The sequence below is a fragment of the Corvus moneduloides genome, chromosome 5 (assembly GCF_009650955.1).
Source record: "Corvus moneduloides isolate bCorMon1 chromosome 5, bCorMon1.pri, whole genome shotgun sequence".
Classification (NCBI taxonomy): Eukaryota; Metazoa; Chordata; class Aves; order Passeriformes; family Corvidae; genus Corvus; species Corvus moneduloides.
In genome coordinates this window covers 51,717,002-51,733,777 of record NC_045480.1, presented here as the reverse complement: position 1 = coordinate 51,733,777, position 16,776 = coordinate 51,717,002, and the positions used below count along the sequence as shown (strand labels likewise).

Here is a 16,776-nt window from a genome sequence, read left to right as displayed (position 1 = left end):
AGGTACTGAGGAGATGGGGAGGGAGTTAAGAAATTGTGATTTAGTTGGCATCTGAAAGCCTCCATCTAAACTTTTCTCATTATCTGTCATCCTGGGAAGTATCTCCAAGCCTCTTATTCTGTTCCCACCCATGTTGCTGCAATCACAAAAGGTAACTATTGCTGTAACCCTGTGGGCACCATGTGTGTCTCCCAGTGGTGCTGCATGCACAGGGTGTATGATGTCAAAAATGTATCAGGGTATTCTTCAGAAATTTCAGGATTTAAATATTCTCATAGTAAGAGAATAATTTGATCTGTTAGATTCACAGATGTTGAAGGATTTGTACACCTGCTGGATTTACGCCCACTGACATCCTCATCATCCATCTTTCATGCTCACAGTAAGAACTATATGTGAACTCTGTGGTGTAAACAATGCTCCCTCATCCCTGCCAGCCACACTAAAATGGCAGATGCTATTCCCAGAATCTCTGCACTAGACTTCCAATTAAAAGACTATTTGCACCAGTGAAACTCTGCAAAACTGGTATTTTCTGATTTTGTTTTGAAATTAATGCAAAAAAGTACAGAATAAATAAGTTATATAAATTGCTGTAAAAGTGACTCAAATCTGATCCATTCCCAGCATTTATGAACAGGATTACAAACAGCTTCATTTTTTATTTTTCACAAACAAGTTTAAGCTTTGTTGTGATTGATCAGAGCTGTGTTTCACTGACCCAAATCCCTGTCTAAACATGCTTCTCTCTAGTGGTAGATAGCAATATCAACATTCAAATTAATTAGTTTACAAAACACCATGTAAAAAGCTCAGAATACTTCTAGACCTATTTTCAAATGGGTTTATAATTTCAATGCTGGTAAAATAATTATGCTTTTTACTCTTCAGTAACCCTGCTGAATATTTTCGTAGAATCAGAGGATATCCTGGGTTGGCAAGGACTCACAAGGATCACCAAAGTCCAGCCCCTGGTCCTGTACAGGACACCAAAAAAATCATACCATGTGCCTGAGAGCATTGTCCACACACTTCTTGAACTCTCTCAGGCTTGGGACTATGACCACACCCCTGGGGAGCCTGTTCCAGTTCCTGTGGTTAGTTTAGTCTTCAGGTAAAAATCTTTAACCTTTACATAAGCCTATTAGCCTAAGTAAATGCCATGAAATTGTAACTAAATACCTGACAGGTCCCCCAGAAAGATGTGGAAGGTCCATATTTGCAGTATTTTAAGAACAGGTGAAACAATGATGGACAACACACTGCCTTTGCAGGAGTTGAACTGAACTTGGTATTGCTCCCTTAGCTTGCAGACTGATAGTGGTCTGTGATTATTAAAGGCTGTTTATAAAATAATCAGAATAATAAGAAGACACAACAAATGGAATATTCCTACTTCCACAAGCACCAAATACTTTAAATGAAGGAAGATGCAAGTAAGAAATGCGTGCTCCCAGGCCAGTTATCTTTCTAAATGAGCTTTAGAAAATCTCTAGATGAAAGTGTGACAAGTCTGAAGTTAAAACAGCAGTTCCTATACTCCCACATGAGAACTATGAGCCTTAAGCACACCAGTCCAGGTATGAAGAAACATCTTTCAAAGATTAATCCTGAAGTATACACAGGACCTGTAGGGTAGGAGTTTGCATTTTATTTAAGCCATAAAAGGAAAGAGCAGTAAGTATTTCTCAATGCATGTGGCTGCTCACAGATCTTCACCTTGCCAGTGGCACCTGACAGACTCAACAGAGAGAGCACTTGGGCTGGACAAATGAATGTCTCCTAGTGCAACACACTTAAATGTAAAACTGCCAGCAAGGAACACAATCCTGCAGCTGGGTTAAATCCTCTCCTGTATCTTGTTCACTATAAACCACGACACAGTCTCTCTCCAGACCCATCACATCTGCACTCTTTCTCTGTGCCCAGTATTCAGCAGACTCTGTCTACAATGTTGAAGAAAACCTGTTTCCTCCAAGTGCTTGGTGCCCTGGCCCAGGAATCCAATATACAACAGCTTGCAAACTACCTGGCAGTCACTGAGTACATGCATGTCTTCATATGGATTCTGAACAGGCAGCATTTTAACACGATCCCATAAAAATACAAGTAGAAGATTTGATGTTTAAAATTCTCTACTGAATATTGCTTTGTTCATTTTTCAGTGTTGCCTGCTATCAAAATTGCTACAATTTTGGTTTGGTTTGTACAGCTTTTAGCGGGATAGGGCTCTGTTGCATCATGAGGATCAATGCCTACGTGTCCTACTCATGTAAATGCTAATTAATAACTTGAAGAGTTTGTGCTCTTTGCATCTTTGCAGTGCATTTGGGCTGTACAAACATTTTTACTAATGCTGGCAGCTGGCAAAATACTGGTAAATAATGAATAATACAACTTAGTTAATAACAGAAAACCAAACACATTGATTTTATTATAAATCAGCTGTTGGTACTTGCAGAGAGCAATATCTTTCTCCATATTGCTAATTACTTCAAAACATCAAAAGCTTTTGAGCACTCTAAATTTCATAGCTTAATTACTCAAATGGAGAGAGATTTGCATTTCAGGTAGACAGAGCCATCAGAATTAGACTGCTATTATCACTTTATTTTGACACCTAATTACAAATAAGTACTTTAGGTCAGATTCTTGATTGCATCCAAGATCTGCTGACACAGCAGAAGGGCAGTAAAATAAGGAAGAAGTCAGCTTAAAGTCATCTTTAAGAGCTCCCACATCTCGGCATAATTTAAAGTTTTAGCTATGCCTGCAATAGCCTTCAGAAAACAATTATTCTAAGCAAAGACTTTGGCATTTCAGCACTTAAGCCACTCCATCTTCTCACCATGCACTTCTCTGAATTAGGGCTTTTTACTTGGTTTGTGTGGCAACCTGAAACTTCTGGTGGTGAGGGGGCTACGGGGGCAAGCACTGTGAGAAGATGCCAGAAGGTCCTGAGAGTCCGGCAGAGCCAATGCCAGTGGATTCCAAGATGGACCTGCCACAGGCCAAGGCCAAGTCTATCAGCAATGGTGGTGGTGCCTCTGGGATAATGTATTTAGGAAGAAAAAAAAAAGAAGTTATTGCATGTTGCAGCCAGAGAAGAGAGGAGTGAGAATATGTGATAGGAACCATAGAGACATCAAGGTCGGTGCAGAAGGAGAGGGAAGAGGTGCTCCAGGTGCTGGAACTGAGATTCTCCTGCAGCCTGGAGGACTCCACACCAGAGCAGGTGGCTGCCTGGAGGAGGCAGTGACCATGTGGGAAGCCCACACTGGCGCAGATAGGACCCAGGGGGACCCATGGAGAGAGGAGCCCACGCTGTAGCAGGTTTGCTAGCAGGACTTGTGACCCCAAGGGGGACACACACTGGGGCAGCCTGTGCCTGAAAAATTGCACCCCATGGAAAGGGACCCACACTGGAGCAGTTCATGAACTGTAGCTCATGGAAAGGACTCACATTAGAGAAGTCCATGGAGAACTGTCTCCTGTGAGAGGGACCCCATATTGGAGCAGGGGAAGGACTCCTCTCCCTTAGGAGGGAGCAGAAACAATGTGATGAGCTGACCATAACCCCCATTCCCCATCTCCTTGCACCACTAGGGGAGAAGAGGTAGAGAACTGGGACTAAAGGTAGGCCTGGGATGGAGGGAGGAAAGACAGAAGATGTTTTTAAGATTTGGGTTTACTTCTCATTATTCTACTCTGATTTGATTGACAATAAATTCATTTAATTTTCCCCAAGCTGAGTTTATTTTGCCCATGCTGGTAACTGGTAAGTGATCTCTCTCTCTGTCCTTAGCTCAACCCAAGGTCAGCCCACCACAGGCTTGTCCCAGTCCCAGGCTTGTGCCACTACCCAACCACCCTGCCCAGTGCATGTACAAGATGTGCTAAGAAGGAAGCAGATATGGGGCAAGAAATGTTTTTTCTGGGGCAGTTATATCAGGTAAGCGCAGTACAACAGTGTTAAAGCATATATCCCACCTTATGGTTTTTGTTTTTAACATGGGGAGTCGGTATAATGTCCTATGCAGCCAAATTGCCTTTAAAATCGAGCCCACCCATTGTGTTTAGAGGCGCTGCCTTTTAAGGATTAGCTACAATTTCATTTGCATGCTGAAAATTTACAGCCACATCCACAGCATGCAAAGTTGCTTCATCTCTCTCTTTAGATGGCAATAACTAGAGCCAGTGGTTAAGCAATGGAAGTTCATTCAAAAGTAACATCTGTTTGTACTTCAGATTTCAAATCACATTGTTGCTTTTGCTTTTCATCAACACTTTAGCTAAGACGAGCAGTGGCATTTTGCATAATATTCAAGAATTTGCTTATGCAAAACACAGAATAATTACTTTTAAGATTTTGAAGAAAAATCTCATAAGAGCTTGCATTTTCTACATTCTCATCTAGATATAAAATGTATAAATCTGATTTCTTCCACTCGTCTCTGTCTGAGCTTTTGTTAGATGACATGTGCTGCTTTGCACATGAAAAGCATTATTTTTGCAAAACTAGCCTCCTTCAGTTCTTTTGCTCTGTGGTACACTGGTTTCATTGACTTCTACATGATGCCATTGATCAAATGATCCGTGCTCGTGTGATAATTAGATACTACAGACTGCTGACTGAAAGACAACTTTTGAGATTGTTACTGGATAACTCACTCACAAGTCCTTATGGCCCAGACAACATAGACTGATATAATGGCAGAGAGTTTAAAACAGTTGTGAAAATTATATCAGCTGGAGGTCAGGATAGCAATTTCTCATATTTACCGAAATACTCAGATTAGAGCAGTGGAGATGCTCAAAGTACAATGCAGGTGAAGGTGGTTCAGAGGAAATTTATACCTGTAACCTGCCATGGTGACCTGCATGATCCCCCATGCATCTTTGTTCATGTTCTTTGAAGTCCTTCTTAAGGGAAATGCTAACACAAGGAAGGACAAATCTATAAAGGGAGAAAATAAAATTTAAATTATAACAATTTTTAAAAGTTCTTCAGGCTTCAACCAAGATTTCCAAAGGTGACCAGTGAATTTATGTTTCTCATCAGCAACACAGGAAAAGGTCCTGATCTTCAGAAAAGTGCTGAACCATCTAGAATATTTAATATACTACTGAACAGCCTTGGAGAGCTTGGCCACTCTTCGCACAAAGAAAAACTTGAAATATCGATTTCATTTGAGTGATGCACTCTTCTTGTTGAGATTTTTTTGCTTGTTTGTTTGTTTCATGAAACATCGACAGGCTGCGGCATAGGTGGGTGGTGTGGAGCTTTCTTTGCTCATGTGGGGACATTCCAGCTGCCTGTAGGACTGTGGCATGGTGCAGACTGGGACTCCGTGTTTTTTCTTATCGTTAGGTCACTGTCCTTGTAGAAACCTGCAGTGTACTCTGGCTGAGTAGTGGAGGAGGGTGTCACGTCCCCATCCAGAGCTGAGGCTGTCAAAACCAGGGGAACAAGAACCAGCAGACACCTTACACCCTGAGCAGCCCCTGCCTCCCTGTGCAGGACTCTCCTAGCATCGGGTCAAGGATGTCCATCCCACATCTCCCTGACAGCCAGGTGACATCTGCCCTGGGCCAGTTATGTTCCCAGTTCCCTGTGGCACAGCCATGATATGACCAGAGCTAGTGCCAGAAGCTGGTAGCTGCCCTCTCTAACGTGGCTGTGCCATCATAAGGGCTGTCGGTGCTGCATCGGTGTGACACAGCTGTTTTCTTTACCACTTGAGTGAGAAGAAGCAAAAATAAAAATTTAAGAAAACAATAAAAAAGACATTTTAAAAAGGGAAGAATTACACCCAATAATGGCAATGCTGAGCCTGCAGGTTAAATGGCCAGAGCAGCAATTTAAAGAGCAGCAGCTCAGCAATGGCTAAAAGGGAATTAAAAACAATAGGTCCTACTCACTGCCCAATATTAATGATTTCCGTGGTAATTTCTGTTGAGATTTGTGGACTTGAAGGCTTAATTCAGGGAGAAAAATGCATTTTGAGTAGACTGAAGGTAATATTTCACATCTTTGGAGCTTGAGACATGTCCAATGCCAAACTCTGCATCCACAAGTGGCTGAGAATGCTGAGGAGGTTTGGGCATTGACTGCTGGACTCACATCTGTTTTTCTTGGAATTGAACAAAAAGATTTGAATGACCAGGAATGACTTTGTGCTACAGACTTCTCTTTGTCACTAAAACAAAATAGATAAACTAGTTTTCTTCTGCTTGACTCACTGTAAACTATCACACCGTTCTGAATTGACAGGACAAGGGGCAATGGGCACAAACTGAAGCACAGGATGTTTGAATCTTTCCAAGGATGGAGCATCTACCCCATTTCAGAGGTCCACTCTGAGCAGCAGGAAACTCTTGCTTTCAGGATGACCTGACAGGTTACCCAGGGAGGCTGTGGAAATTCCACTTTTGGAGATATTCAAAGTCTGCATAGAAATGGCCCTGTAAAACGTGTATATTTTGCTCTGCTCTGCAGAACCATGCTTAAGAGTGATCTACAGAGTGCAGATATTCTCTTCCCTATTTTTTTTTTCTTATATTGGGGTGTGGCTTTGAGCTAGTAGGGATTTTGTAGTTTTCTTTACAAGATTGCATCATCAAGAACTGGCTAATGAGAACTCAAGAAGTGTGGAAAACATCTCTTCCCTCAGAGAATTATGCAAGGTTTGTGAAATTGTCCTTTCATTTTGAAAATCTTGGGTCAAACCCTGCTCTGCTCAGAAGAATTTGGTGCAAGAACTGGCTAGATAGACTGCTGAGCCTCTTTTTCTCATTCTATATGAAAAAAAGAAGTATATTTAGTAAAAAAAAAAAAAAAAAACTAAAAATCAAAATTACATTCATACTCACTGCAATTAAAAACGAAACCCCAAGCAGTCTTTATGTTGTTGAGTGATGTCAGGGAAGCAAACAAAACCCAGAGAAGGGTCTTTGGGCGTAAAAAGAATTTCAAATACTTTTGTTATCATGTCCCCTTCTGTTCTGACTGTCTCACGTTGCCTTTTCAGAGGAAGAGCTCAGCGCAGAAACTGGTGCTTAATTAGGTTTAATTTTTGCTTTGCTCTTTCAGGTCACCTTTAAAAGCTGAGAGCCATGGCTTTTCACCAGGTATGCCAGAAGGTGCTGGAAGCAGTGCTCTGTGCAGTCTGTTGCAGATCCTTCCTCACAGTCAGGGATTGCACAGCTCTGTCTCCACTCCCACATCCCCGGGGATCCCTCAAGGACGGGCGGTCTATTTTTCTCTTTATAGTGTCCATATCCATCCTAATTAGTTTGAACCAGGCTATAAGGATTAACGAGATCCCTTCAGTAAGAGGCTTTGCAGAAAGGGTGACCTCCCACCCTCCCAAGTTGTATGTTTGTGAGCTCAGTTGCTCATTTGGAGCACAGATATTTGGAGCACTGTACGTGGTAGACCTGCATTCAGAAATAGCACAGGAGACTACTATAGTATTTTCCCTTTAATCTCTAGAAACCAGACACTGAATTTTTCCCTTACAAAATTTTATGTCAGTATAAATGCCACCAAAGTTGACCAAAAAAATTCCAATATTTATAGGCCTGACAGGAGATAACAGGTCCCCGAATGTACCCTCTCTGGACTTCAAGGTTTTGATGTGCTGCTTCTAATTCTCAAATTATCTGGCCTCCTCATTTCCCTGTCTAGGTTACCATATTTCACATGGTGCTATTAATCATATAAACACTATTGACTTTTTCCTGTTGTAATCGTTGATTTCAGCCTATCTCCTGGAACTTTTGATTGCTTTTATAAAATTGCTATGTTGCTATGACAGAAACTAGATTTTTTTTTTTTAATAGGATAACAAAACATGAATGCAGAGAACTTGGAAGCTGTAGGTCTGCAAAGATTTCCAGTGACAACACTTTGGGAAAATTGATAAAGCCACAAGTGATGCAGTGTTGTTGGAACCTGATAAGGATTAAATGTGAAGACAAAAAAAAAAAGCACAAAGTGGGTTTGTTAAACAGAACATAGGCACAGTTCACAAAAAAGGTGAGGTTAGAGAGGCCATCAAAACCAGGGCCCTGAATTGAGTTCAGACTTCTGCATCCCACCATGATTTCCCCTTAGTGCTAAGTCAATGGGATTTTACCTTGGCTGTTTTAGAAGTTTCCCATAACAAAACTGCTGAGTTTTCACTATGCAGCTGATATCCTGGCTATTCTGCAGAATAAATCTCCTCAGGACAGATTTTGCTTTCCCTTACCAGTCAGGATAATTCCAGTCTTCAGCAAAATGAGCCTGGATTGACACCAGTGCTAATCAGAACACAACTATCCTGCCTGAAGGGAGCAGCTTTCAGGAAAAGTTCTTATGTTTGTAACAATTTCTATTTTGGATTGCCATTCTGTTTTACCAATTATTAAAAGAAACAAAAATTATTAGTCCTTTTATTGTTTTTGAAGCTTCTACTCCTAATTCTGCCACCATTATTAAACAAGTCCTCCTTCTGCTCTTTAGTAACTCATGTTACAGGTGTATTCTTCCTGCCTACTTTTGATTAAATAATGCTCAAGTTGAAGCCTACTGAAGACAGAAAATCTCTCTCTGACAAAGTATATAAAAGTTTAATTACTACAAAATACTGCACATACTGTGCAAGTTTCCGCTGTATTTCCCAGTGCTCTTCTTTCACCCCCACCACAGTGGGCTGTAACCACATTTGTCTCTAATACCAGACATAATTGTATGTTAGTTTATCTACATTTTAGCTGTCCTCTCCCAAATCTCATCTAATCTTTTAATTTCAGTTCTGTGATGAGGAGCCCTAAACTGCACACATTTGTGATTGCATTCTTACCAAGACTGCCAGAAAGTTGTTACTTGGAAAGAAGCAAGAGTTATTTATTTCAGTCACTCATTCTTATCCTTAGCAGGTCAAGCTAAGCTGCACTAGGGACATTTACTTCTGTAGAAGGCTTAGCTAAATGTGGAAACTCATATACCATATTACATCTGTATCACAGGTATTAGTCCCCAGTACACTAAGGATGACAGAGCTAGAGAATGTTATTTCTTTATAAGACAACTCATTCTTTTTTTTATATATATCTTTGTGTTATTTTTGCAATATTGCTGTAGAGTCTTTTAACCGTTTCACTCACCATACTTCCCACTAAATTCACCCCACTGCCATCATCCACTAGCATTTCTTCCAAACTGACACAGGTGAAGGAATGAGTAACACAGATTACTCAGCTTTTAAATACTAATTCTCTTAAACCAATCTAAACCAGCCAGTCACCCCATGTCACTTCTAAAAGGTTACACCAATCTGATGCTGTACTCCATACTTGAAACCTCTCTCCTGGTTGCTGTCACACCATCATGCCAGCTTAAAAGTGATCAAGCTACATTTGTCCTATTTTACAGAGACAGCGTTGAGAAACACACTTTTTTGCTTATTCAAAAATATCATCCATTTCAGAAGAATCCAGAAAAAAAAAGCCTTCTTGAAATGATGCTTAAGCCACAGAATGCCATAGAAACCATGTCTGAAGGGTTAAAGGGATAGTATTAAGAAATATATGCTCTTGTTTTCTTATTATCCAGACAATATTAAAACACAAAACATATATGGCTGCTATACACTGGACAACAACAACAGCAACAATCACAGCAAATGGTCATTTCTTTGAGAAAGTCATTGCAAACCCCTCCTTTGAGCTGTCTCTCACACTTGACCCAAACTGCCCCATAGCTGTTGCAGCCAGCCTGGGGGTAGTCAGCAAAACCCCACTGAGGGCCCTGGCATAAGTGCAGAACAGCAGGAGAATTCTGCTACTTAAAAATATAGAGTTGTGTCCTGGCAGCCTCTTACATACTGTAAGAAACTTTTACACCTTATAGCTTTGGTGTTGCAACAAATTTGCCGGAGGTTTGCAGTTACCTCTGTCGTGGTATGATATCACTGCTTGTCCTCTTCGAGACAAGGTAACAATGAAAGACCTGTATGGAGGTCTTCAAAATTCTGGTGAAAATGGGAAATGCTGTCCCTGAGGAAAAGCCACCCTGGAGTTAATAACCCTGGGTTTCACTTTCAGAAAAAAAAAAAAAAATAGAAATCATAACTCTACCTTTCATTCCCATTGCTTGATTTTATATTTCATTTTATTTTAAATGTGTGGTTATAATTTTTATTTTAACTGTAAGCTGCCATATTACATATATACCTATTTGTGCTGCAATGTAATAGAGCTGTGGTGTGACACAGCTGATTGAAATCAAATACACCACAAATTTAAAATGTCTGCATTTACTGTGACAGTTCAGGTGTCTGAATTATGCAGAAGAAATAACAGAAATTATAAACTGCATTTTAAATGCCATGATAGTCTTAACCACAGAAAGTGTCTGATCCATAAATGAGTAAAACTCCACGACTTAAATGTGAATTCCATATGGTTTTATTTCTTAAAAATCTAGTACTGATTTCAGCGAATTCAAATGTCTATTGGCTTTAATGTCTCTGATCAGAGACTTCCTTGAGTATTTCAAAATGTAAGAAATATAAACACAGGCTCTGCCAAGGCTGAAAACTGGGCTCAGTCCCCACACTTATTTTCTGCTGTATACCGTGTCCACATAATTTTTTCCCTTAATATGAAAAAGGCTTCAAATATGTATCCAACAATTTTGAGATACATACATTTTGCAATGCAAACCATATTACTTCCTATGTCAGACTTAATGCTAAATTAATATCAGGGAATAAAAGCCAACAAAAAAAACCCCAACAAAACAATCAAACAAAACCCAAACCAAACAAAACCCAAACAAACAACAACCAAAAAAAAAAACCCACCACCACCAAGAAAAAAAGAAAAAGCTGCAAAAATCAAAACTACAAGAAAGATTAGTAGCCCCGATACTTAGTATAACTTTGTGTTAAAAGATTTCTTGAGACGATGCCGGACACATAAGACTTCTTAACCACCATAAATCTAACATTAATTTCAATCCATGGACCATCAAAGGGGAAAGACAAGATAACATCTCTGTAAACAACCACTCACTCCAAGTAATGTAAAATTCAGCAAACATTTATATTCCTGAAGCCATGGAGTTGTTCAAACTAATCCTGACCTTTCAAATTCCTGTGCAACCATAGCAAAACCTAAGAAAACATGCACATGTCCTCTGATACCAGGCTTTGCTGCAAGTTCAAGGGTCTTCATAACCCAATTTGACTTTGTGCCTTGAACCTTTGTTTTCCTCCATGTAAGGCACCCCTAGATCTGACTCAGAAGACCTAGGAAAATCCCAATGCTCCAGTTTCTGCGGAGCTTATGCCTATCAGTGCTGATCATAAGTTCTTGAGCTGGGTTTGAGACCAGGGCCCTTACAAGTGAGAAATCACATGGGAGATCTTATTCTCACAGTTCAAGGAGATAAATGAAGTATCAAATTTAGAAACTATTGTGTATTTCCCATCTGGAAACCTACCTTTCCTTTGCCCATAAAACTACACAGTAACCAAAATAACATTCCAAACTCCAGTGAGAGAGACTCTCATCACAACAGAAGTCTTCTTTCTGTAACATGACCAGAAATCCACCTTAATAACACCAGGCATTTTCATCAGAGTGACGCATTCAACTGAAAGAATTAAACAAGAGTAGCAGCCAACCACAGTTCAAATTGTTCATGCAGGCTTGTTAGAAGTAGTGAAAAGTGAAGCCATGGGAAGAAGCATCTATTCTTTTTTAATTATGTGAAAACAAAAGATGTAAAACAACCTACTGCATTTCCAGATCTTTGGGGGTTGAGTGGAAGGCCACCCACTCCTGCTCTAATTGCTCAAAAAGGAATTTCCTCCTTATTCATTTGCATCTCTTTCTGTCCAATTTTTTCAGTGAGATGATTTAGCACCAGTGTCCACTGAATAAAAAAAGCCTGATTAATGTGCAGCAGCTGACATTATAGCATATACATTCACGTTAGTGATGGAAGAGCCTCATGTAATTGGATCAGAAATTGGATAAAATAATGAAAAATTTAACACAGCCTTTGTCTTTATACATTACAGTGGCATGGCTGTGAGGTCAGGAAAAGGGAGAAAACTAGGGGAGTTTTAAATGCTTTCTGGTAAAAATTTGTTTAAGGCATGCCCATGATTAAAACAAATGTGGTATCCCACTGCGACACAGAGGTACAAGAGAGGGAATAATAAATTGGTGGCATTGACAAGGTGTCATTTGTTATCTGCTTTAAAATGTCAGGTCATGTCATTGCACTGAAATATTTTCTCTCTTGATGTATGTCTTACAAAGCAAGTTCAATGTTTGGCACTTTTCGATTTCAATAAAAGAAAACAGCTTTTAATCTGGAAAGCATAGTAACCATCAGGAAAATAAGGTCAATTCAAGGCTCCTATTTGAACACTTTTTCACAAGCCTCTTGAAAAAGCCTACTCTAAGTGGCCTTGTTCATCATAGAGCCCTATTCTTACTCACAGAGCCCTGTCTGGTTTTCTGCCCATTTTTTTTTTTTTCCTCTTTTTTTAAAAAAAAAAAAGTATATTTCTGTGATTTCAGTACCAAAAAGTAAAAAAGAGAGAAATTTTAATTTCTTTAGAACTTGAGTCTTGTGATAAATTGATCAACTTTTTGATCACAGAAATTATTAAGGGAATGTTTCCCAGGCTGACATTAATTATGTGCTGGAAATACATGATGGGGAATTTAAATAAGTTATGGCATTATATTCATGACAAAATCCATTAAATAAACCAGACATCTTATAGGAGAAGAGAGCAGTTATTATGTTTGTATTTTTTGCATTAATGGAGAATAAACCTTTTTTTCCCATAAATCTATCAGAAACATGGAAAATGAAAAAGTGGGGGAATGGACTGATAATGATAGAACACAATGCAACTACAAATTAAGTCACAAATTTAACTCACAGGATGCATTTGCTCAGGTGAAAGGTTATGGTAAAAAACCTGAAGATTTCTTCTATGAAGTGTTCACAAGCACAATTCCTAAAGAACCTGACCATTAGTTACTTGTTGAACCTACTCTCCAAGGAGTACTTTATGTTATTGTTTGGGAAGCATGCCTAAAATAAAATGAGAGGCAGTAGCAGCAAGTTAAAACCTAACTAATTTGATGTTTTTCTGGGTAGGTGTAGACCAAAGCACCCTGGATCCTGACTTGCCTAGTCCACAAAAAGGAGAGTAGGGGAGGTAAAGGAGAGAATGCAGCATTTGTTCTTAGGGGCAGATTTGGGGAAGTAGATGGCTCTGTTTTCCTGAGGCTATTGGAGTGTCAGGGCAGTACTAACTGAGAAAGCATCTAGAAAGCGCTATTGCATTTATGTGCAAGTCTGCTTTTGCAATGTTTTTCTTACCTCATTTTTTGTTTGCATTCCCCTCAGATTCAGAGCAGCATCCTTGCACAAAGCTTTGAACCTAATTTCATGGACTCAGCAGCAAAGTTTGCACTGGTAAAGAGAGCGCAAAACGGACAGACTATGAAGATCCCTGGCTTGGCAGGACAGGCATGGAACAAAGTGGAAAAACAAAGGTGAAAAGGTTTTTCTAGCTCGTTCTCAAACCAGTTTTTACTAGATCCTGCTTCTCTAAGCTATTTTTTTTTTCTCCATCTCTGTGATACATTCAGCTCCTCAGTGCTCAGGTGAATCCTAAAACCAGTTTCTTCCAAATGATGTCATTTAATATCTCTGACCTACTTTATCTTCACCAGTTCTTTAGTATTTATCCAGAGGAAAATTTGGAAATACAACAAGTAGCACCACAGAAATTAAGATCCTAGCATTGTAACTAGGCTTTATTCTGCTTCCTCTGTACATCAGTAGCAGCACACAATGGCTCTAATTAAATCAGCAGCTACTCTTTTTTTTCCTGTCATCCTAGTATATATCAGATCCTGGTGCACTAAGCCTCTGTTTCTCCAGTTCAACCATATCTCAGCACCAGTAATATTCAAACAATCTCTCCTTATCACCTCTGGATATATCCCCCAGAATTTCAAGAGGTAAATATACCGGTGGAAGAGGTGAGGAGGAACAGGGTGAAATTGTACACCAAAAAAAACCCAAAACAACTATACCAGGTGTGTATTAAAAAATAATATCAAGCAATTTGGCCTTGTTTTTTGGGCACTAATTGCTTTCACTGTTAATGACTGATTTGTACTGCATGATACTGTAAAGCCTAACTTCTGCTCAGCACCTCATGGAGCAAGTTCCCTGACATTTTTCACCTTTCTGTAGTCCAGCTAGGAAGTTTTACATCACCTTGAGCTGAATGCCTTGCAGACACTAGAGAAAGCAAGCACCTTCAGTTATGAGGCAGTGTTTCACTCCAGCTATTACAGCACAATTGTTTAGACTAGTGGAGTAATAAATGGCCCAATTGTCCACAAGGGACCAGGGATTGTCAGGCAGGGAGGATTACTGCTGTTGTCTGTGGTTTATTAGCTAGCATTTTGATTCAATGCCTGATACAGTCCCATAATTAAATTTAATTTGTGTGCAAGCTTGTAAGAGAGAGACAGGGAAAATATTCATGCATTGTGCAGGTGATAGGGAGAGATATTTTCTCTGCATACAGACTGGTTCCAGTGATAGATTCAGGAAGTTTCTAGGGTGGTAGCACAGCAGAGAAACTTGAAACTGAAAAACACCCTGATCTCTAGGGTTAAGAATCTATTACAGTGCCTGAAAAAAAAAATTGAAAATATGTGCATAGTCACCTAGAACTAGCTACTGGGAAATACTAAACATACAGGTGCTTGGGAAATCTCCCTTCTCCAGAGCTTAGGCACCTGCCTTAAGGATGTCAGGGAAATGCCTTCATTCTCTTTAGGATTCCAATATGGTAATCCATTCCTAAAAGTATTAATATACTCTTTGAACAATTCTCCTCCTAGAGGAAAAGGAGTTGCTTCTATCTCTCAGTTATTATTGCAATAATCTAGAAATTGAAGGTACATAATTTTTGGCTTGGTTTTGTTTTGGGTTTTTTTTTATGCATCATCATATTTATGTAAGACCTCTGTCATTTAAGTGATGGGATGCTAACACTAAGTTTTACCACCAGATATATTTCATCAGTTTTATTCCACTTACTAGATTAAGTGCAAGTTTTGCCACAAGCAGTGTTAGCAAGATCTTAGCACTCCTAAACACAACGCACCAGGAAACATCTTTTACACTAAGTAAAGCAACATTAGGATGGTTTGTTTTATATTTCAATCTGGGAATATTTGGCATTATTATTGAAACAGTGAATGCCACATCATTATGACCTGTTCTCATTTTAGCAGCAGGAAATAAGTATTTGGCTTTCACTGCCTGAGAGGAAGCTGTGGCAGAGGGAGCTGCCTCCATAGATGTTCCACATGTACCACAACTTCCGAAACACCCAGACATATGCTCGGACTATCATTGCTAATAACTCCTTTGACATTAGAGGCTGTAAGATGCAGCTTCTCCACTGCTGTAGTCATCTGTTGCATGCCTATAAACTCTCTGCTTAATAAGAGTCCACTCACAAATTAGAGATCATTCAGACTTTCCTGGAGCGTTTTCTGACAGACAAATCATAAAAACTAAACCAATTACAATTTACTGATGTGCAGCTATAGCAGTGGACGTTATTACCTTCCTTTAGATTTATTACGAGGCCAATAGCAGGAATGCTGGGCAGCAGACTGAATTGTGCAGCCTTCACAGCATACATGTCTTATCTATTTCCCCATCACTGATCACACTATGTCCTAGGGCATGTTCTCAGTGATTCTTCAGGTTGTTGTCAGATATTATCAATTTAAGTGTTTCACAAGCAAAAATATTCCAAATTATTTCTTTCATTCAGTATTTTTTAAAGAAGATTATTAAGAAAGGGAGGTGGTTAGCTGTTGAGTATACTGGAGATACATGACTGATGTAATAAAGGGGCTTGGGCTTTAAAGATTATGGTGATACACAAAACTTGTTCCCCTCCAACTGATTTCAGCTGAACAACATTTTGTAACATCTAAAACACCTCCCTTTTTAAAAAACTTTTCTAAATTTCATTTTAAAAAACTTTCTAGGACTTGAAATTAACCAGTGGTCTATGCATCTGGTGGATGCCAATTACTCTTTCCTAGATTTTTTTTTTTTTTTAAATCATTAATAAGAATGAAAGTAACTATCTATGAAAATTGTCCATAAGGAATAAAAATTGTTTGGAAAGAGAATCATTGAACACTGGGTGAGATTAAAAATGATAGGTTTTTATTTTTAAAAGGAAACACATTTCTTTTATATAAAATTAGATTAAATACTTTGTTGAGTCCAAACCCAAGTATTTAAATTTGTATTTGGGCTCTCAGCACTATTGAAGTTATATATTAGTAACTGGAAAATTATTTTGAAACATCTTAGAGATTTCATTTGAAATTGGCTTAAATTAAGCACTTTGCCTTTTCCTAAATTTATGTTTTCTGAAGAAGTAATTTGGAAATCTAAGTGAAATTCCCCACAAAATCCTAACCTCCTGGAATCCTAAAACTAAACATATAAAACTGTGGCTAACTGGTTGCAAATATTTTCTTTTAGCTTTTCTTTAATTATAACAGTATGGTATCTAAATATTGAAAATACTAAAAGTATTTAAATATTGAAAACATTAGATATTTAAAAAGCAGGAAGCAAACACGTATTTGAAAACAAGTACATCTAATTTCATGATCTTACTAGCATAGTTCCTAAAA

The 16,776-nt window shown here is 38.9% G+C and overlaps 1 long non-coding RNA gene across 2 annotated transcripts in view; it reads left to right on the top strand.

The window, feature by feature from the left end:
• The window catches only part of LOC116444674, a 108,566-nt gene that overhangs the window by 73,061 nt on the left and 18,729 nt on the right, over window positions 1-16,776 (top strand). The window contains exon 4 of one of the 2 annotated variants that reach the window (XR_004240439.1): window positions 13,430-13,578. This is a non-coding gene — a long non-coding RNA (uncharacterized LOC116444674). Of the gene's footprint in view, window positions 1-302; window positions 569-13,429; window positions 13,579-16,776 lie in introns of those variants that run through there. The other variant, XR_004240440.1, reaches the window with a different exon arrangement.